The following is a 21,889-nucleotide window of genomic DNA, read 5'->3' as shown; positions in this document are numbered from 1 at the left end:
CTCCCCTCGTCTGGACCACGTCTGGACACTCGCCAACCGCGGGCGGGATACTTCTCAACCGGCTCCCGAAGGCCAATATCCGGATTGCGCTGTCCGGTCTTCTCGCAGTTTCGCGATGGTCCTGTAGTCCTCAAAAGGGGGCAGCGGCAGAGGGGGCCGCGCCGCCGGGCCTCCTCGCAACGAGAGCACTCGGAAAAATAAAATAAAAGCAGATCTTAAACAGATCTCAGCAGTGCCTGCAACTTGTCAGGGGGAAATTCTCCCGGGGTCAGCTGGGCCGTCCGCAGACTCCCCGGGCAGGGAGGCCCCAACTCCTCCCGCGTATCCCAAAAATGAGTATGAGACACACACAAGAAGCAAGGTGGTTCTGCTGTTTATTAAACAACGGCAGGGATGGGTCTAGGATCGTACGCGTCCGTCCTGACTCTCGAAATTCGTGGGGCTCACAGGCCCTTTTTGCCTCAGTATGACGCGCTACTTGCGTCACCTGGGAAAGTTAGTAAAAAACCTACCGCCACTCTGGATTGGTTCCTCGAGTGGTAGGGTTAGTATAGCACACGTTTAGAGGAGATTGTTAGTGGTTAAGGGTCAGTCAGGTGGTATACTTGGGTTGTCCCTTCTATTAGAAAATTGTTACACGAAGACCCCTGATGATTGGCTAATGTTAATGGCGTCAGTGATGAGTGCCCCATGTTCTGATTGGCCCACTTGCGAGCCCCCCAGCCCGGGACCATCGTTGTTCCCAGCTCGCGGTGTACCTGTCATTTGCAACAATATGTAACTATGTGTTTGTGCAGACAATGCGTGAATTTGCTCATATGCTTGAGAGCAGACTATTCCCACCGCCATAGGTGTCCATTGGGTCATTTCATTGTTGCAGCCTGTGTCTCAAAACGTGGGACCCAGGCGACTTCTCCTTCCTGGGTCTGGCACCCTGTCAGGTTCGGCTTGGTCACGTGAGGAGAGACCGTGGTAGAGGCAGAATTCTGCACATTTAAAATTGTATTTGCCTCTGCGTGTCTGGCTTAGTTTGCAGGTGTGACCTTGGCTTCGGCTTGTGGCATGCGAGTTGCAACATTGCCCCCTTGGCTGTCAGTTCTCGCTGGGCTCATTCTGGAGGGTCAGCAATTGTACTCTTGTTCGTTCAATGTTCGTGGAGGCTCTTGTTTGCGGCCTACTTGGGCCTGGTGAATAGGTGGGGATGTTTGATGTACGGCACTTTAAGTTACGGTATCATATTGCTTCGTATCCAGTATCATGTCTTCGTTGCATTTTTCATCACAATGCATGGGTTAGGAGAAGCGTCAGCAAGCATTTTACATGAGTGCTTTGTGCGTCTTGCGTTTCTGCATTTTGAAAACCCTATGTGAAAAATAATAAAGATGCGTGTCAGTGGGTGTGTCCGTCACCTACGTCATTGCACTGAATATGTTCTTCGTGTGGATTGGTGTGGGAGTGTCCAGTGTGCATGGTTGCATGGGTGTTCTGACCGTTGGCTAGGTCGTCATGGCATCTCTAACGATGTGTTTATTTACTGTTGAATGGTTCAGTCGAGTTCATCCATGCCGCAGGTGACGGCTTGGGCAGGGCAGGCTGGTGGGCAGGCTGGTGGGCACATCCGTATGTTCCTGTACCAGGGTATTTGGTCGTCTGGTAGATAGGCAAATTCTTCTCGTGGCGGGTGTCTGGGCCGCGATCCTCTAGGCCAGGGGCGTGAGGGGATTGGGGGGAGTCTTTTGTCCCATTCTCCCACTTCAACACAAATACCAGTCCTAGCATTTAACAGGCGATGCGTAGGCTGGCTCAGTTTCACGAAGGACATGGCAATATCTGGCAGGTATGCAAGGGAGCCAAGGACCAGAGGAGAGTGACGAATTAAGAACCAGTTGGATGATGGACCAGAAAGGAAGCAAAAAGTCAATGATGTGCTTTTATAAGTCACACATACAGGAAATTAAAATAGACACTAATTGTTAGAAAAATAAAAAACAATTTTAATAAAAAGTTCTTGAATAACAATGTAATCAAACCTGTTTCATGTGTATAACAGTGATTTATTGACGTTGGGTAGGAGCTACTTAACCGCAGGTTATAGTTTGGGAGAGGCGCGATTGCCGAGTGCGAGCGGGCGGGGTGGCGCAATTTAGTGTTACGCCCTGGGCACCAAATGGACTAGAAACTGCCCTGACCAGGATTGTGCCTTCCCAAGCGCGAGAATGGAGCTTCTAGCTGTGACTTGTATGCTGAGAAGCTATGAACATCCTCCAGAAACATTGCTCGTCAATCTCATGCCATGCGTGAACCACCCCTTCCATTGAAATGCACGTGTGCTCTGCTGTGTAAAACCACCGTGCACTTAGGGAGGGGGGTTGTTGCGAAACATTCCTCGTCAATCTCATGTGTCATGTCATTTAGCTTTAAATCATTGCCCACAGAGAATTGTGACGTTGAAGGCCTTTCTGGGTGTAATCCATAACAATAACGAAGTGCCGGGAAGTGTTTCTGTGCCGGTTGCTGCTACCTGTCAGGGCCACGTTATTGCTTCTTCTCCCCGTGGAGCCAGCCGGTGCAGAAAACTGGGCAGCTGTGCCTTTAAGGAGTCGACCTTAAAACAACCGGCCTTACGCGAAACGTCGCAAAGTGTCCAGAAGTGTTTGTGTGTTCCGATGTGGTGAGAAGTGAGCAACCACACTGGTCCCCCCGATTAATGTGCCTGCCTGACTTTCAACATACCTTTCAACGTACCTCCCATGCAATGAAGGAAAAGTGACAGTCCCGGTACTTTACTATTCCACTCGGTCTGGTTCAGTATCATTTGTTGCCGCCGAGGAACCTTGCGTTATTGTTTTGGTGCCTTGTCTGGTGCCTAATGTGGTGAGTGTGAGGTTCGCAGGGGGCCCGGAAACCTGGGTGTAGAGATTCTCTCGCCTGTTATGGCGTGTTCTCCCAGGGCGAGTTGCTGTTGGTCACAGCCCAGGCTATGGCTGAGGCGTCGCTGCCACGGTCTAGGGGCAAGTCTCGCCTTATAAATTAGGCTCCTCTTTAAAGAAACCGGGACTCCCCCAGACAAGAAAGGATATGCTGTGGAATTGCTTATGGGTATGTCCATGGAAGGGAAAGGGGGGACTTGTTTGGTGGGTCAGAGGCTGCTGCTGCAGACGCGCTGTAATTGTCCCTAGTCCAGAAGGATTGTGCGGGCAAGTCCCTCGAAAGTGTCTCACTGATTGTCTTCCCGACCCACTGTGACACTTTAATGGCGTGTGCATCGGCAAAAGGGGCCGCTACCAGAAAAAGTACATTGAAAACGGTTTAAAATAGCTATGAGGAGCCTAGAGGAAACCTATATTGATCCCAGGACTATTTACTCCAGGCCCTCGAATGAGAAAAATGTGATTGTATTCTCTTCCCTTCATTTGAAAAGAAAGCTACCCACCCTCTCTGAGGGTGATAGTGACTGGTCAAAAAGGAAAGTTTCTTTTTTTATTTTTTTAACTTTGGGAAATTTAAAGACTAGGAAAAGGAAAAGTTTCTACACATAAGGCGAAGCTAACTCGGTAAGAGAGGGCAAAAGACTAGACCTTTGCATTCAGAGATCACTCTGAATATAAGAACTCACCAATCCCACGGCAAGGCGGCGCAGGAAACATCACTGCAATAAAAACCACACCCCCAAACGCTCTGCTGTTGCCATACTGTGCCTCCTTGTCGCTATATTTATCCAGATGCTGCGTCGTACTGCTGGCTGTTTACTGTCTTTTCTAACAAGTTCAATGAAATGCCAATAAAGAACAAGTTACTTTCTTACCTGGTAACGTTCTTTCGATGGGATGGTCCGACGACGTATTCCATATCTATGACAGGTAATCACCACAGCTGTGCTGCTTCGGAAACTTTTTTCGGCGTCTGCGTCCTGCGTCGATGACGTCGATGCGCCGTCGTCGAGGACCTCCTCCGACGTCCGACGTCATCCGATGTGATAAGTAGGACGCACGACGCCCGTAGCCTCAGTTGTAGTTTTTTCCCCCAGAACGTGTGACATTAGTCAACTGCCAGTCAGACACAAAGCCTTGCGGAACGTAAGCTGCAATCGCAAAAGAAATTCTGCAGCGGGGAAGGCAGGGACGGAGCGATATGGAATACGTCGTCGGACCATCCCATCGAAAGAACGTTACCAGGTAAGAAAGTAACTTGTTCTTCGAGGGGATTGTGTCCTCCGACGTATTCCATATCTATGACAGACTCCTAAAGCAGTACCAGAGCAAGGAGGAGGGAAAGAATTCAGAATCAAAATTTAGAATTGCCAATCAAATAGCAAAGCAAAGGACCGCCTTGCCAAAGGCCAGATCCTGTCCTCGGATGGAATCGAGGGAATAGTGACGTACAAATGTATGTACAGAAGGCCAGGTGGCTGCATCACAGATGTTGCGAATAGGAACACCCCTCTGCAGGGCAGTAGATGCAGCCATACCCCTGGTAGAATGGGCCCGCAAGCCAGCCGGCGGGTCCTTACCCGCCAAGCGGTAACACTCCGAAATGGCCAAAATAATCCAGCGAGACAAAGTCTGTTTCGTCACAGCCTGTCCTAAATGCTTTCCAGCGTAACCAATAAAGAGTTGATCGTCCACTCTGACCCGGGACATGCGTGAAATATAAAAGCTTAAAGCTCTCCTAGGATCAAGCCTATGGAGCCTCTCCTCTTCCTTACCAGGATGCGGAGGAGGATAGAATGCCGAAAGAACAACCTTCTGGGCCAAATGAAATTCCGAAACCACCTTCGGAAGAAAAGAAGGACGAACTCTAAGGACAACCCTGTCCTTATGAAATACAGTGAAGGGTGGCTTAACTGAAAGTGCCTGTAACTCACTCACTCTGCGAGCGGAAGTAACCGCAACCAAAAACACAGTTTTCAGAGTTAACAGCATCAAAGGGCAAGAATGCAAAGGCTCAAACGGAGCACCCATAAGAAACTTAAGAACAAGGTTTAAATCCCAACCGGGCACCAGGAAAGGTGACGGAGGGATCATATTAGTGAGCCCTTTCAGAAACTGTGAAATTAAAGGGATTTTAAAGTAGGAACACTCTTCAGACGAGCGCTTAAAGATGGACAGCGCCGCCAGGTAACTTTTAATGGTACCCACTTGCAAGCCCCTGTGGGCCAAAGAAAGTAAAAAGGACAGAACCATGGGGATGTCACATGCAAAAGGATCCACATTCTGAACTCTGCACCAGTCGCAGAACTTACGCCAACGGCAACGGTACAGAGACTTTGTTGCTGGCCGTCGGGCCGAGAGCAACACCTCCATCACATCTTTAGGGAGGTCCCAATCCTTATACCTCAACCTTTCAGAAGCCAAGCGTGAAGGTTGAGGGATCTGACCTCTGGATGGAGAACCTGACCCCCATCCCTTGAGAGCAGATCGTCTCGGTAGGGAAGACGACGTGGAGGGCAGATGGACAAGTCAAGAAGGTCCGGGTACCACGTCCTCCGAGCCCATGCCGGAGCAATGAGGATCATCCGGGAACCGAACTTCCGTAACCTCCGCAGCACTTGCGGGATGACGGGGACTGGAGGAAACGCGTACAGCAGCGGGAATGACCACGAACGCGTCTCCTAAGGCTCCTTTTGGAGGAAATTCCCGCGAGCAGAACCTCTCGCACTTCCGGTTGACACTGGAGGCGAAGAGATCCACTTGAGGGGTCCCCCAAAGATCTCCAGGAGAATCTCCTGAGCCAACTCCCACTCGTGAGAGATCGTGCTCTGCCTGCTCAGAGCGTCCGCCGTCTCATTTTCGTCTCCGGCAAGATGAACTGCCGAGATCGAAACTTCCTGCTGGATGGCCCAGAACTCGAGCTGCATCGCCTCCCTGCACAGAGGAAGTGACCCTGCCCCCCCTCTTTTTGTTGAGGTAGTGCATGGCCACTGTGTTGTCCGTCAGGATCAGGACATTCATTCCTCACACAGTCGGCAGAAAAGCCTTCAGGGCTAGCCTGACGGCCCTCAGCTCCAACAGATTGATATGGAGTCTGGACTCTGACGGAGACCAACGACCGCTGACTGTCAGCTCGTTGGCATGAGCTCCCCATCCCGTGAGGGATGCATCCGTCACGATCGTCACCTCCGGCCAGGGAAGCCAAAATGGAGCCCCCTTCATCAAGTTGCCTTCTACGGCCCACCACAGAAGGTCCCGGGCGACCAAGGGCGGCACCTGAACCGGGTCCGACATCCTGCCGGAGGACTGCGACCATTGCATCTTGAGTGCCCACTGCAAAGATCTCATCCGCAGGCGAGCCTCTGGCACCAGAAGAATGCAGGATGCCAAGAGGCCGAGCAACCTCAAAAACTCAAACGCTGAGAGCGTCTGGGCATGCTGAAACTTGTGCACCATCTGTTGAATGTGAAGAGCCCTCACCTGGGGAGGAAAACACTGCCCCAGGGAAGTGTCGAGCACTGCTCCGATGTACTGGAGCCGCTGTGTTGGCGTCAAATGGGACTTCTTTAAATTGAGGGAGACGCCCAGCCTGTGGAGGGAGTGGCAGGTGACGGACAGATGATTCAGGACTTGCTCGGGAGAGCTCCCCCTGATCAACCAATCGTCCAGGTAGGGGTAGACGTGAATCCCCCCCTTCCCTGAGATGCGCTGCCACCACCACCATGAGCTTGGTGAAAACCCTCGGGGCGGAGGTCAATCCGAACGGCAGGACCCGAAACTGAAAGTGCGAGTCGCCAACCGCGAACCTCAGGTACTTCTTGTGCTTGGGATGGATCGGCACATGGAAGTAAGCATCCTTGAGATCGAGAGACACCAACCAGTCCTGAAGCTGAAGGGCCTGGAGGACTTGAGAGAGAGTAACCATCTTGAACTTGTCCTTCCTGAGGAGTTTGTTCAAACCGTGCAAGTCCATGATGGGTCTCAATCCCCCGTCTTTCTTCGAAATCAAAAAATAAGGGGAATACCATCCCTTGTTCCTCTCCGCTACAGGCACCAGTTCTATGGCCCCTTTCTCCAGCAGGGCTTGAATTTCCTCTGCAAGGAGCGGATCTGGACTCTGCAAAGAGAGGTTCCCCGGTGGAATGTCGCGAGGCCTGTGCCGAAAAGGAAGACAGTAGCCGTGGGTTATGATCTCCAGAACCCATACATCTGAAGTAATGGCACGCCACTCTACAAGATGCTGCGCCAGCCTTCCCCCAACCGGCGAACCATGGGACATGACCTCATGACTGAGTGGTGGCTGCGGCGTTACCTGAGGGCAAAGAGGCAACTGCCCGAGCGGCCTTGGCACCACGGGTACCCTGTCGTCCACCTCTGGTACCCCTGCATTGGCCTCTTTGACTGCCAGCTCCTCTCACTTTACTGAAGGACGAGTTATAGCGAAAGGAACTACCCCTCCATTGCTGTCCCCTAGGACGAAAAGGCGGAGGTTGGCGAACTGCAGCGCCCAATGACTTCGCTGCAGCTTTGGAGGTCTGCAACCTCTCAAGGCTCTCGTCAGCCTTGCTGCCAAAAAGGTGTTCACCGTCAAAGGTCATGTTGAGGAGCCGGGACTGCACATCAGGAGCAAACCCCGACTTCCGTAACCACGCAAACCTGCGTATCACGGTGCTTGCCGCCATGGACCTGCTGACGCATTCAGTCATGTCCAAACCCGACTGAACGGACTCACACATGGCATCCTTACCATCCTGGACCATAGCAAGGAAACCATCCCGTTCGTCCCCTTCGGGAATATGTTCAGCCGCTAACGCAACACAGTTCCACAGAGTGTGTGTGAAACGAGACAAGGCACAAATGGAGTTTGTAGCCATACCACCAGAAGAAAACACTTTCTTCGCCCAGCCATCAAACCGTTTGTCGTCCCTATCAGGAGGGATGGTAGGGTACGACGCCTGCTTTGCCGGGGCCGTGGCCGCCTGCACCACCAAACTCTCTGGAGTGGGGTGCCTGGTCAAGTAGCAGGGGTCGCTACTGGCTGGATGGTATTTTCGTGACAAGGACCTGCCCACTGCCGGGAGACTCTCCGGAGCAGTCCAAGCCGCCGCCACTCTTCTCTGAAGAGCCATATGAAACGGCAGTACCGGGTCAGTTGGGGGACCAACATCAAGGATGTCCATGAGATCATCCTGCACAAACTCCCCTGGGGGAGCAGACCATCCCAAGTACTCGGAAACCCTAGCCATAAGGCGCCGGTACGAGGAATCGGCATGAGAGCCAGGCTCAGGCCTACAAAACTCCACCTCCGGAGAGGTGTCCAGTCCACTGGCATCATGCAGTGACTGCCTCAAATCGTCAAACTGACTATAGCCCGAGACCATTTTATCTAGGAACCAGGCCTCATCCACCTCCGAAATATATTCCAGGTGGCGAAAAGAAGGCACCCGAGAGTGCTTGCTTTTAACCAGATCCTTCCTAGGGGGGTCCCCCATGCCACGGGGTACCTCCGACACCCCGGCCTCGAAAGGCGTCGAGGGCGTCGAGTGAATCGGCGCCGGCATCGAGTGAATCGGCACCGGCGTCGAGAGAACAGGCATCGGTGCCGAGAGGATCGGCATCGAGTAAATCGGCGTCGATGTCAGATGCAGCGCCGCCAGCATCGACGGCGTCGACACAGTCCTCGAAGCCAGAGCCTCGAGAAAGCCTGTCGACGCCCTCGACGCCTCAGACGTCGATGTCTTCCTCGAAGACATCACAGGTGCACACGGTCTCGAACGTGTCGAGGACCGGGACCTGGAACGGGTACGTCGAGAACGAGTCCCCTTGTCCGACCGGGACCTCTCCCGTGACTCGTGCCGACCACTCTTGCGAGCGGTGTCTCTCGACCTCTCACGGCCGACCCCACTCGGGGGCGCGGACGGCTTAGTACTCTGCGACTCGATAATCGCCAGCATTTTCTTCCCGAAGGAAGCCCATTCCTCCGGCGTCGCACGGCTGGTGGGGTAAGCGACGTGCCGGGCAGAGTCCTCCGAAGAGGACCTGGAAGACGACCGCTGTCGGCGCTTCCGAGAATGCCTCGAAGAGGGCGAGGAGTGGCGAGACCGACTCCTAGAAGGAGACCCACGAGACTTCCGACGATGACGCGGAGAGTCTCCTCTCGAATCATCCGTCAAAAGCCCCGCAAACTTTGACTTCCGGGGCTTGGACACCCGACCTACCGACAACTTCTTCTTACGTTCACGTAAGGCTTTGGACGTGAGTGACTGGCAGTCGATACAGTCATCCGTGTCGTGGGCCTCCCCGAGGTACCAGAGGCAGGCGTCGTGCGAGTCCGTCACCGACATCTTGGACCCACACTCCCCGCACTTCTTGAAGCCCGGACGCGGGGTCGAAGATGAAGTAGAAGACATCTTCACACGAAGGAGTTTCTCACAAAAACAAACAGGTTCGAAGAACCAAGAAGAACAGAACTCCAAAGAGTCGAGGCGTTAACCGAGATTCACGAAGCAACACGTTCGCGGAAAAAACGGAACTGAGGCTACGGGCATCGTGCGTCCTACTTATCACATCGGATGACGTCGGACGAGGTCCTCGACGACGGCGCATCGACGTCATTGACGCAGGACGCAGACGCCGAAAAAAGTTTCCGAAGCAGCACAGCTGTGGTGATTAACTGTCATAGATATGGAATACGTCGGAAGACCCAATCCCCTCGAAATTGTGTTTAAAAAAAAAAACTTTGGGAAATAAACATGCTGACCGGGTCCTTCTGGAGTCAGCAGCCAGGGTGGAATTGGACATGCAGCGGGGCGGACCCTCTGCCTTGCCCGGGGCCAATATATCTGCAATGAAATAAAGCTCAGACTTTGCCTCCTAATTGTGTTCTCCGTTCTGTACGAACAGTGGAGGGCGCCCAACGCCCGGCTGGCTCTACACTTTCTAATAGTGGAAAGGGCCTCGTGTCTGGTATGGATGTTGCTGAGGCTTGCATCCACCTCTCTTATAGTGCCCGGGCTATGGACACCTCACTTCCGATGGCCAAACCATGTGAAGCAGCCAAAGCCCAAACCGTTTGCAATAAGGTCCTAATGTCACTGTCTACAACGGAGGTTGCTAATACACAGTCCACTGTGGAGTGCCGGATTGAAGATTTCAGTGGTCACTGTGAAGAAGGGGGCGTGTGAATCTTGTCGATGGTCCTTTTGATCAACAAGCTCCCTCGAGTGAAATCTCCATCGAGGGCGTCCAGGCGCACCAGGTCATAACAAAGCCGCTGGGCTCCTCAAGAGTGGAGCGGTCTCAAGTTCTGCATACTCCTCAGCCCCCCTATCACCAGAGTAGGACTAACCCAAAAGAGGAAACCGGGTCGGGAGGTGTGGACATGGTCCTTATGTCAACCTTGAACATCTTGCTGGCCCCGTTTGTAAAATTGTTCGAGGCTTTGAATGACAGCCTAAAAGACCATTCTACTATGTATGTTTGTTTGTTTATTTATATTGCGCACCACACCCGAAGGTATCTGGGTGCAATGCATGTAAATAACAAGTGTTACAGTTTCACAGAGAGACACAGGCAGACAGGTATAATACAGTAGTTGAACATACATAGTGAGCAAACAAGGCAGCGGTGCGAAGCAAAATCCGTACTTGATAAGGAGTCACCAGAAAGTGCAGACTTTAGGTCGTCACACGTCATTAGACGCTAACCACTTTTTGGTGTTTTTCCTGAAGTTTAGGAAGGTCTGGTCCATTCGCAGGTGATTGGGGAGAGAATTCCAGAAGTGGCCAGCCTGAACAGGAAAACCAATGCCCCCAGCCTTTTTCAGATTGAACCTATACAATGCGAGTTAGCCGTCCTCGTGGGACGTAATTATGTTTTTCGAATGATTTTGTCTCTTAGATATTGCGGTGCAGCATTGTTTGGACATTTGTGTGTGATACTGGATCCTATCCCTGATGGAGAGCCAGTTGTGATTTCTTCTGACTTCAGAGACGTGATGTCTCCTTGGAATGCTTAGAGCAGTTCTTAATGCATTATTTTGCAAAATGTGTAATTTGTTCAGAATCTGTTTACTGGCACTGGCATATAAGGCATTACAATAATCGAGTTTAGACAAGATTATAGCCCTCACTAGTGTAATGCAACTATTGGTAGATGAGAAGGGTTTGCAGGCCTGTATCAGCTTACAAGTTTAGTTTAGTTTGTTTATTAATAGAGCGCAATCGAGCCCGGAGGCATCTGGGCGCTGTTCGTACATGTTACAGATCAAACAGAACAGAAAGGAATACGACATAATATTTACATACAAGAATTTACAATAGTACATCAGACAGTAGTAAGCTACATCAGAATGATGATTACATCATTAAACCATAGGGAGTAGAGCAGGATTATAAATTGCAAGTTACATATATACGTCGGATAGTGATAATGTGCCTGTTTGTTTAGGCGGTCCGGATGGGGTCTTGCTCCTGCAGCCAGGTTTTGACCTTTTTCCGGAAGAGGAGGAATGAAGGTTCCTCTCTCAGGGAGACTGGTAGTGCATTCCATTTCTTAGCCACTAGGACTGGGAAGCTAACCCCGCCTGCCCGTTGTTGTTTAAAGCATGGAATGGTGACACACTGCGATTGGGCTGATCTGGTGGGCCTAGTAGGCGATTGTCGGGCAATGGTTTTAGACAGTTAGATGGGCGCTTGCTTCGTTGGCTAAACACTTGTGAGTAAGGGACAGTGTTTTAAGGTCAATTCTTTGCTTAATGTTAAGACATTTGATTGTGTGTCCGGTTGCAGAAATGTGATTATTCCTAGGAATGTTTACGGCTGCTCTAATGGCGTTATTTTGCATAACTTGCATTTCATTGAGATTATATTGTGAGGTGCCTAGATACAATGCATTGCAATAATCAAGCTTAGATAGCACTAGTGCTCTGGTTATTGTGATGAAATGAGAAGTTGTCAAGTAAGGGCGGCAAGCCATGATAAGCTTGCATGTATGCACTGTGGACGATGACAAGGCATCTGTCTGTCTTTTTAAGGTGAGTGCGGAATCTATGTAAATTCCTAATGTGTTCACTGCATTGGCGACTTTAATTAAGTTTCCATCGATATTGAAAGAGTTGAATATTGGCCCTAGTTTGTTCAGGTTGGCTGTGGATCCTAGTAGAAGACGGTCGGTTTTCTCATCGTTAAGCCAGAGTCCGTGCTTCGCCATCCATGCTTGTATAATGAGGTAAATGTCAGTGAGGGACTTACTGTCTATAATGTGATCACCAGTGATGGAGATGAGTATCTGGGTATCGTCCGCGTAGTTTGTGTATGTAACTCCCAGATGGTCAAGTCTATCAAAGAGGGGCTTGGTGAACACATTATAGAGTATGGGACACGCATGATCCTTGTGGAACCCCACATGTAACTGGAGTGGGTAAAGCGGATGCTGACGCTGGAAAGACCCTCATAGATCTATTATTAAGAAAGGACTTAATCCAGGCATTAGCTTGGTCCAAGAAGTGTGCAGCAGTTGAGAGGTGTTTACATAAGATGTTATGGTCCACCAGGTCGAAAGACGCCGATAGATCAAGTAGGAGAAGCATGGCTAATTTACCCTTGTCTTTCAGTGTCTGGATTTGAGTTTTGAGGTCGATGAGTGCTATTTCTGTCCCATGTCTGGGTCGGAAACCAGATTGTCTCAGCCCAAACAAATTATTAGATTCAAGATGTCACTGTATCTGCAGATAGGCTGCACGGTCCAGTATTTTTAGCAAGAAAGGACCCGTTGTAATCGGTCTATAATTAGATGGGTTCTTAGGATCGAGTGATGGTTTCTTTAGCAATGGGAGTACCGTTAGTTGGTACTATACTAGATTTGAATGAAGCATTTGATGACGGAGGTAATGAACAGGGCTGGTTCTTTCGCAGCCTCCTTGATGATTGGGGCTGGATAGGTATCTCCCTGACAATTGGAGGGTTTATGTTTGAAAATTATGGTTTCAACCTCTTTGATAGTGAGAGGAGTGAAGTTGAATTGCGGCAAGTCATTCCTGGTGGGTGGAAGCGAGTCCAAGATGGGATCAGTGTCAGAGATAAGGTTATTTTTGTTTCTATTTTCTTTTGGAGCAAGGATATTTTGTCTTGCAATACGTTCTGTATATTGGTGCACCAATGGGCACCTTTAATACAGGTATCGGGAGGTGGGGCAGGTGATTCCAGCTCTTTCAGGCTATTGAATAGTTCCTCTGTGCTGGATTTAGCATTAGTTATGCGTTCGTTGAGGTTATCTTTTTTAGCTTGGATAATGGCTACCTTGTAGTTAAATGAAGCTGCAATAAAATTGTCCTTATTAGCTACTGATGGGGTATTCTTCCATTATGTTTCAGATGTTCTTTTCAATTTCCTAAGATTTTTTAAGTGAGGAGTATGCCAGTTATTAAGGTGAGTGCGGGGTTTAGATTTGCATAATTTGAGAGGCGCTATAGTGTTGATAGCCTTGTGTATTTTCATTGTTCAAATCTACTAGTACTGATGGGTCTGAATGCATTACAGAGGGGTGGTTAATGGGTTTTAGTAATGGTAGGAAATTCTCTAAGGTTAGATAGCGTTTGTTTCTTGTCATCATAGCTGGTGCATGGGTTTGAGGAGTCTGTACCGTGGAGGCTTTGATGGTGAATGAAATTAGATGGTGGTCGGTCCATGCACAGGGTGTATTAGAAAGTATGTCAATATTGCAGTTTAAGTCCGCTAGCCAATCTAGCGTCCTTCCTTTAATATGAGTAGGTTCAGATATCCCATGTGTGTATCCTAATTCCGTAATTGAGTCCTTAAGGGCGCAGGCTTTAGGGTCTTTCGGATCTTGGAAGCCTAGATTAAAGTCGCCCATGATAATGACTTGAGAGTCACTTTTGGTATTGGATGATATCAAGTTGGAAATATCATTTTCAAAGGTGGATGTTGGGCCCGGCGGGCGGTAGATCAGGTGGATCGTGATAGTAGTTGTGGGGGAAGTGGACTGTTTAACCGATAATACTTCAGCTGAGGGTATAGGTTGGTTATTGACAATTCTTAGGCCTAGAGCAGTTTTATATATGAAGGCAGTGCCTCCTCCTTTAGTGGTGTTGACCTCTCTATCCAATCGGATGATGAAGTAATTGTCAGGGATAGCAAGGGTAAGTGAGGGACCTGATGCTGAATGCAGCCAAGTCTCCCTAAGGGCAATAAAGTTGAGGTCATCGAGTGTTATAAAGCCGGCTATGTCCAATGCATGAGCAGATAAAAATCGGGCATTAATGAGGCCGGCTTTAAAGAAGGGTGTGAGGTTATTTAGCTTAGCAATGGGTAACCTATTTTCGGATGCAAAGGGTGAATTGAGTGAGTTGGCTGTGATGGTAGGTGCTACAATAAAGTTATTGCTGATTGGAGTATGATGTTGTATGAATCTAGAACTAAGTCTGTGATTTCTAAGTGGTAATGGGCAAGGGGTGGTAGGCAGTGGTGAGAGTGTAGATGGTTGAAGAAGTGGTTGTTGCGTAGTAAAGCCTAGGGGCAGGGTTGAAGGTTAATGAGTTAGAGTGGCATGAGGCGACGGCTTGGTAGGGGCCTGTGCCAGATGTTCAATGAGAAGGCCTACCGGTGGTAGCCTCTGTGGGTGGTGAGGATCAGGCTAACGGCCAGGTTGTAGAAAGGTTAAAGGAGGTATGAGTGCTGCAGGCGGTAGTCTAGCTGCTATAGTTAGACAAGTAACAGGTACTCCAGAGTTCATTAGGGTGTCCATGGGTAACAGGAGAGCATAGGAGGTGCATACATTTAGACACAGTAAGTCAACAGAGTGGCCCTGATGGCTGTGCAGAGGTGGTACAAGTTAGGCCGCATACTTGAGCGTGCTAAGCTGACTGAGTCATTAGCGGAGCACCGTGAAGGTGCAACAATTATTTAGTCAGATGGCATACAGATATACATAACATATGGTGTGGCATAGAGGATGCGAGGAACATGAACATACAGTAGCAGGGCGAGGGATAGTCCAGATATCTATAGCATAAGGCGTGGTTGCAGAATGACTGATGTTTCTCGCTGTGTGCAGCGGCGCTCCACCGAAGAAGAGGCAGTCTATCCAGCTTACTGCCTGCCATGTTCAAGTAAATTCTCAAATGTAATGAAACAGGGAATTTGCAGAGAATGGGGGAGCTTGGAGCTCGTAATGCTCTGTCAGGCTCAGTCAGGAGCCTTTCTTGTTTTCCTTCATTGGAGGCCGTATATCGCCTGCCAGTGCTTCTTGATTGGCTGTATACTCAATGCTGCCCAATCAGGTGGCAGGCCCTTTTCTCAGGGTGGACGTGCCCGGAATCAAAATGCGGCAGCCATCTTAAAATAGCAGACCCTCGCGGTTTGCCAATGCGGCCAAATTCAAATGGCCAGGTGAGCCCATGGCTTCAGCAATGCTGAAATAAGGCTGTGCAAAGTAACAAAGGGGCCAAGTACGGAATAGTAGATGTAAAATGACGTATGTTGCGCTCCGGTGTTGGGAGAGCAGTCGAAGCCACAGGGCTTACCTCGCATGCTCAGATGAGCTGGAATGGATGTGGGGGCTGCTCCTGCAGCCCACGAACAATGGGAACTCCTGCTCCAACTGGAAGGCAATGGGAAATGAGTTCAGGCTTAGTCAGGAGCCTTTCTTGTTTGCCTTCCTTGGAGGCTGGCTATCGCCTGCCGGTGCCTCTTGATTGGCTGTATACTCAATGCTGCCCAATCAGATGGAAGGCCCTTTTCTCAGGGTGGGCGGGCCCGGAATCAAAATGCGGCAGCCATCTTAAAATAGCAGACCCTTGCGGTTTGCCAAGGCGGCCAAATTCAAATGACCAGGTGATTGCCCGCAGCATCAGCAATGCTGAAATAAGGCTGTGCAAAGTAACAAAGGGGCCAAGTAAGGAATAGTAGATGTAAAATGACAGATTTTGCGCTCTGGTGTTGGGGAGCAGTCGAAACCCCAGGGCTTACCTCGCACGTTCGGGTGAGCTGGAATGGAGGTGTGGGCTGCTCCTGCAGCCCACGGATGATGGGAGCACCTGCTCCAACTAGAAGAAGATGGGAAATGTACACCGTGTCCAAAGCCGTGGTGTTGACTTGTGTCCTTAAATTCAATACTGAGTCCAGGTAAAATCCTACGTTTTTAGTCTCATTGGCGACTTTAATGTCAATGCCATCGATATTAAAAGAGGAATATTGACTTCCAAGTTTGATCAGGTTAGTAGGGGCTCCTAGGATCAAGATCTCTGTTTTGCCATCATTCAGACATAAGCCGTGGGCTGCCATTCATGCCTGAATGATTAAGTATATTTTATTGACAAAAGCCAGGTCTGTGTCGTAGACACCTGAGAGGGGTAGGAGTATCTGGGTGTCATCTGCATAATTGGTGTAGGTGACACGCAGATGATCCAAATCGTCAAACAGCGGCTTCGTAAATATATTATAGATAGTCGGTGAAACGCACGAGCCCTGCGGTACACCACATGTAATGGGAGACAGGTCAGCAGCGGCCGAAGGAGAGAAGACTCTCATTGACCTGTTGTTGAGAAAGGATTGGATCCAAGCAGTGGATTCTTGCGAGAAGTTCACGGCAGTAGACAAGTGTTTGCACAGCAGATTGCGATCGACCAGATCAAACGCCTCTGATAAATCGAGTAGGAGAAGTAGGGCGCATTGTCTGTTGTCTTTAAATTGGTCAATTTGTGTTTTCAAGTCAATCAAGGCAGTTTCTGTGCCATGGAGTGGTCTGAAGCCTGATTGTCTTAGCCCTAATAGGTTATTAGATTCTGGATATTGCTGGATCTGAAGGTAGGCAACTTTGTCTATTATTTTAAGGAGAAACGGGAGAGTAGTAATATGTCTGTAGTTGGTAGGGATGGTTAGGCCCAGTGATACTTTCTTTAACAGGGATAGTACCCACGCATCCTTAAGATTATTCGGGATATTGACGGCACGGAATGAAGCATTTATTAATTTAGTGATGAATGGCGATGGGTCTCTGGCCACCTCTTTAATAATTTGTGCTGGCCAGATGTCACCCTGGCATCTTGAGGGTTTGAGTGAGGAGATAATCTTTTCCACCTCTAGAGTAGTGACTTGAGCAAATTTAAATTCTTGCAAAGGTTTGGGAGAGTGTTCTGAGTGGGTTGTCATAGGTATCTCGTTTGGTAAGGTTAAGTCTCTTAGCTGCAATTTTGTTTTGGAGGGTGGTAATTTTGTCAGATAAAGCATATTGGATGTTAGTACACCATACCTTCTCCTTTATGCAAGGATTCTCTGGGGGAATGGGGGATTCCATTTCCCTCAAGATCACAAAGAGTTCCTTAGTATTGGAACTTGCTTTGTTGATCCTGTCATTGTATGTTTCACGTTTGGTTAGTAGAATTGCCGTTTTATACTTAGTGGACATTTCATTCAAGTTGTGTTTCTTTTCTTTAGATGTCATGTTTTTCCACAAAACTTCAATTTTTCTTTTCTCAGCTTGAAGAGCTTTTAGCTGAGGTTTGAACCATGCGTTTAGGTGGGCTCTAGGTTTACCTTTTTGCATTTTAAGAGGAGAGATACTGTCTATTGCTTGTGTGATGGAGGAGTTATATAGGTGTACTAGTGCAGTTGGGTCTAAGGACTCAGATGCATAATTCAAGGTAGGAAGCAGAAGAGGCATAAGCTTGTCAACTGTGATGTTCCATTTGTTCCTAGTTGGATTCAGAGGGGATATCTGGGTAGTCTTGGTTGCTGAACGTTTGGCAAGGGTAGTGAAAGAGACTAGGAAGTGGTCAGTTCATGACTGAGGTTCAATAGATGTAATCACTGTCTCGCAATTTAGCCATGATGCAGTCAAAGCTGATTTTTTGGAAGTCTTCGTGACCTCAGCTCTGGGTGCATTTGAAAAAAGCAGGGAGGCAAACGCAAACTTTCTCAAAATGACTATTGGAATCTTTGATTCAAGAACGTTACAAAAGGAAATTATTTAGGCAGGCGTCGGGGGATGGTACTTGTTGCCCTGAAACTACGGCGGAAAGGAGGAATAGCATGGCCGTAGAGCCTGCGATTCGCTGTGATGGTGCTCGGCATAATCTGTTGGGGAACGGGTCTGCAGAGGGGTCCCCCAGCTCAGCAAGAGATCTGACCCTGGGTCGGTCACTGCAGTCCAAGGGTCCAGCAACCAGCCCCGAGGGAGAAGCCAGTCAAAGAGTCGCCCCGCGTCTATCTCAGTGAAAAGTCAACTTTGATGAGGTTATCAAAATGATAGAAGATCAGATTCCCTTGGAGAAGCAAGCGGACGGCCACTCCCTTAAAGAATATTCCATCTTTGGCAAGAAAAAGCTGAAAAAATCTACAGCTAGGCACCCTCAGCTCCTGCCTGTTAAGCAATCAAAAAATGAACCACCAGGAAAAAAAGATCTATGGTGCGAGAACATTTCTGTGGAATCAGCCTCTGCTTAGTCCTACAAAACAGACACGGAAGAGCAGACCTGCCGAAGGCGAGAGGGGGTGCTACACACCTGCGAAGCCAAGAGCTTTATATTAACCAGGCTGGTTATACCTCGGACGGTGAACCATCTCCGACTGATTCAGTGAAGCTGCTCTTGAGTCTTACACAAACCTCCTAGAGTCATAGGGTCTCATTACACAGACGGCGGTAACCATGGCGCTATTAGCGCCATGGTTGCCGCCGGTATTTTACCGAGTCCGCCATGGTGATTGGCAGAATTACCGCCCTATTCCAAGGTGTGTGGGGGCGGTAATTCCCCATTCACCATGGTACTTCCCCATTCCCATTTTTGCCCCCATAGGGCTCAATGGGAATGGGGAAGGCGGTAATTACGGTACCTCAAATTGCGGTACCGTAATTACCTCCAAGGTCCCTTTGCGGGTCCCGTCCTTAACGGCTGGTAAAATGAGCTGTTAAGGTACGGTCCCACAAAGGGACCTCGTTGTAAGGCGGTAAGGGTTTACCGGCACTGGTAACCTTAATGGTACCGGTAAACCCTTACCGCCATCCGTGTAATGAGGCCCATGATGTTCAAGAGGTCGACATCGCCCTAGCTGATGCTGCAGTGTCGGCTCCATCAGAGAGATCTACCAAGACCACTAAGAGTGAGCTCACAACAGCGGCGTTGACGGGGGGTTTAAACCCTGAGACCACTCAACATGTGTTGGTGAGCAAATTGTCATATAGAAAAATCAACTGAGGGCGAACCAACGGAAAAAAATGCCAAGGGAAAGCCTGGTGTGAAACGTAACTCTGCGGCGCCGGGCACCTTTGGCTCTACCCTTTCATGTCCCCCTATATCCATTCATGACGCTGGAGCAAAAGCGTCTGATCTTGTCAATAAAATGTGTAGAGGTGGGGAACTCACCTTATGAAGAAACGCATCCCGCAGACCTAGTGGCTTGCAGTAATCCATCAAGCATAGAGTGTGGTGGGGTATCTGTGGTGTCCACTTGCCCGGCCCTAGAAATAAAAACGGCAATGCGCAATTTGAGTAGCGGTGCCCCCAAACACCCGCAGGCATCGGAGGCCCGTGTTGTGCCCGTTAGAGAAAATGATCCGCACCCAGTGCGCAGCTATAGAATGGTAATCAGCCCAAACCTTTGAAGGATCTCAAGAATGGGGTCCGTTTGGAACGCTTGTTCAGGCTGTCGGTTGGTCTAATCCTGAACAGATATCACATTTTAAGATTTTTTCATTTCATCCCTAAACTGAGATCTATTGAAACCTGGGACATGGATCTTGTGGACTTTCCCTTTGACAATTGTGTAGACTGAGTGCACATTCACTTGGCAACCATTCATGTGAAATGTCAATTATTGGACGAGGCTGTAGGTTTGCTCTCTTTGGGTTTTGATCTAACAAATTTGGATGATGCTCAGGCTGCACAATTTGGGGGGAGGGGAACGATGGTCCATGGAGTACCGGAGGGGTGGGCCTCCTCCAACTCACAATCATGGGGGTGTACCTTCGACGTGTTAAGGAATTCTATCTTATTGGAAGATCAGCAGGTGAACAGCCCTATTGAGTCGCGTGTGGGTACAGAGCCCAAGCCTACAGCATTTACCGTAATTGTGGGTGATAGATTGTTACACCAGAGGAAAGTAATTACGGGGAAAATGTCAAACAGGGGCCTTGATCACATTGACTCTTAGGCTTGGCTCCCAGAGGCTCTGTCAATCCAAAAATCAAAAAACTAGCATGTGATAGTGTCTGGGGAGGAAGAAAGAATACTAAGTACATGGAACACCAGGGGCTTTAGCCACCTTTTTGGTACATGTATACCCCTTGTAAGTAAAATCATTTGCTTGCCAGAAACATGGTTATGTACTCCACTGATAATGGAAGGCTTCTCAGTTATTTTGAATGCGGCCATAAAGGGACCAAAGGGTATACCTTCCTCTGGGCTACTGATGGCGGTGAATCTGGTTAGTAACCTGGTGTTAGGGAGAATTCTCTTCTAAGGCCAATTTCCCTTACCTATAGAGTCCCCGAGCAGCGTTGCTGGATTTGAAGGGTTTATTTTTTTTCCTGCTAAGAGTGAGACCCTTTTTTCCCCACTCTTAGACAGATTGCTAGTGTGCTTATGGTCTATGGGGTTTTTCTCTCACCCTCATAGGCATCATCTTTCTAACATGTGTGGTACACAGCACCCTCCGTGCCGTACCATAGAGTTGTCGTAGCGATCCCCAAATATAGACTCCATACCCTGGGACTGACTACTGTCTCCCAGGGCGTGTAAAGTCCTCAATGACTTCACTAGTCAATTATTATGAACAAAACCAGTACTACCCATCTTACTATGGAAGTACTGGGAAGGATTAAAAAGTCTTTCCCTAGTGTTCATTTTTCGAGGGGGTACCGTACAGTCCCTCTCTCAATATTTCTGGCTGCTGGCAGTGGTTACTACCGTAAATATCCGACTGCGACTATTTCCCTATGGGATTTTCCCATTGTTCGAGGCTACCACTTTTACTGACAGCCTCTAACATACCGCCGGTTTATTTTAATACTAACTTTACTCCAGTAGGTTTTTATTGCCAGAACTTTGATAAAAAAAAATGTCTCGTGTCTTTCTCTATAATCCTAATCCAGGTCGGGGATCCTTTGTTCGTCCTTTTGGCAGGCTTCTGCATAGAAGCCCTCCTCTCAGCGCCACTGAGTCTGGGGTAGACAGGATGTGTGGCAGGGGGAATAGGCACCCTGGACAGGGTTGCCTACGCAACCCAAGTCGCACTCTGCCCTGATAGGTTGGGGGGTTCTCCCGCCAGGAGAGCCACCCCACTGTGTGTGTGACAGCTAGGCTGTATGAATGGGGGTCATGCTGCATAAAAGCAGGGTCCTGAGGACTGGAGGACAAGACGTCGTCACTGGAACTAAGAAACCGAAGAGGAGGGAAGCTGAAGACATCTGCAATGACTGAACCACCGGTGAAACTCTGCTGCAGATCCTCACCACTTTTCTCCAACGACTTGAGAAGATCTTCGCCTGCAAGAGTCTTCTTCCCTTGAGCTGGTGGGGCCAACCAGTTCGTCAATCGCCTTCCAGGACCTGCCTTGGTCGAATCACCAGTGCCCTGCACTTGGAGACCGGATAGCCAGGCACCCGTCCACCACGACTGCGATTTAAAGGAGCGTACCTTTTAATTGGTTTTGGCATTACCACAGCTGGCTTCTTCCCTGGGCAGTGCAGTAACTCAAACCTTCCTCCACAATGAGAGCCTCTCTTCCTCCGCGGGACAACGCGAACTGCAGGAACCACCGCCACCGCAGCAGCCGCTTCCACTTTTTCAGGTACATTGTTCGGCCAGGCCTCCCGTTTCGAGGGGTACTGCTAAAGGTGTGTGAAATCCTTTACCTACCTCCTGGGTGGGCCGCCCCTATCGACTAACATTATCTTTTACCTTCTGCACCCTCCTTTTGAATCGTTAAACCAAAGACTTGAATGCA

The sequence above is a fragment of the Ambystoma mexicanum genome, chromosome 6p (genome assembly GCF_040938575.1).
Source record: "Ambystoma mexicanum isolate Mex_15411 chromosome 6p, UKY_AmexF1_1, whole genome shotgun sequence".
Lineage (NCBI taxonomy): Eukaryota > Metazoa > Chordata > Amphibia > Caudata > Ambystomatidae > Ambystoma > Ambystoma mexicanum.
This window is presented reverse-complemented; position numbering follows the sequence as displayed.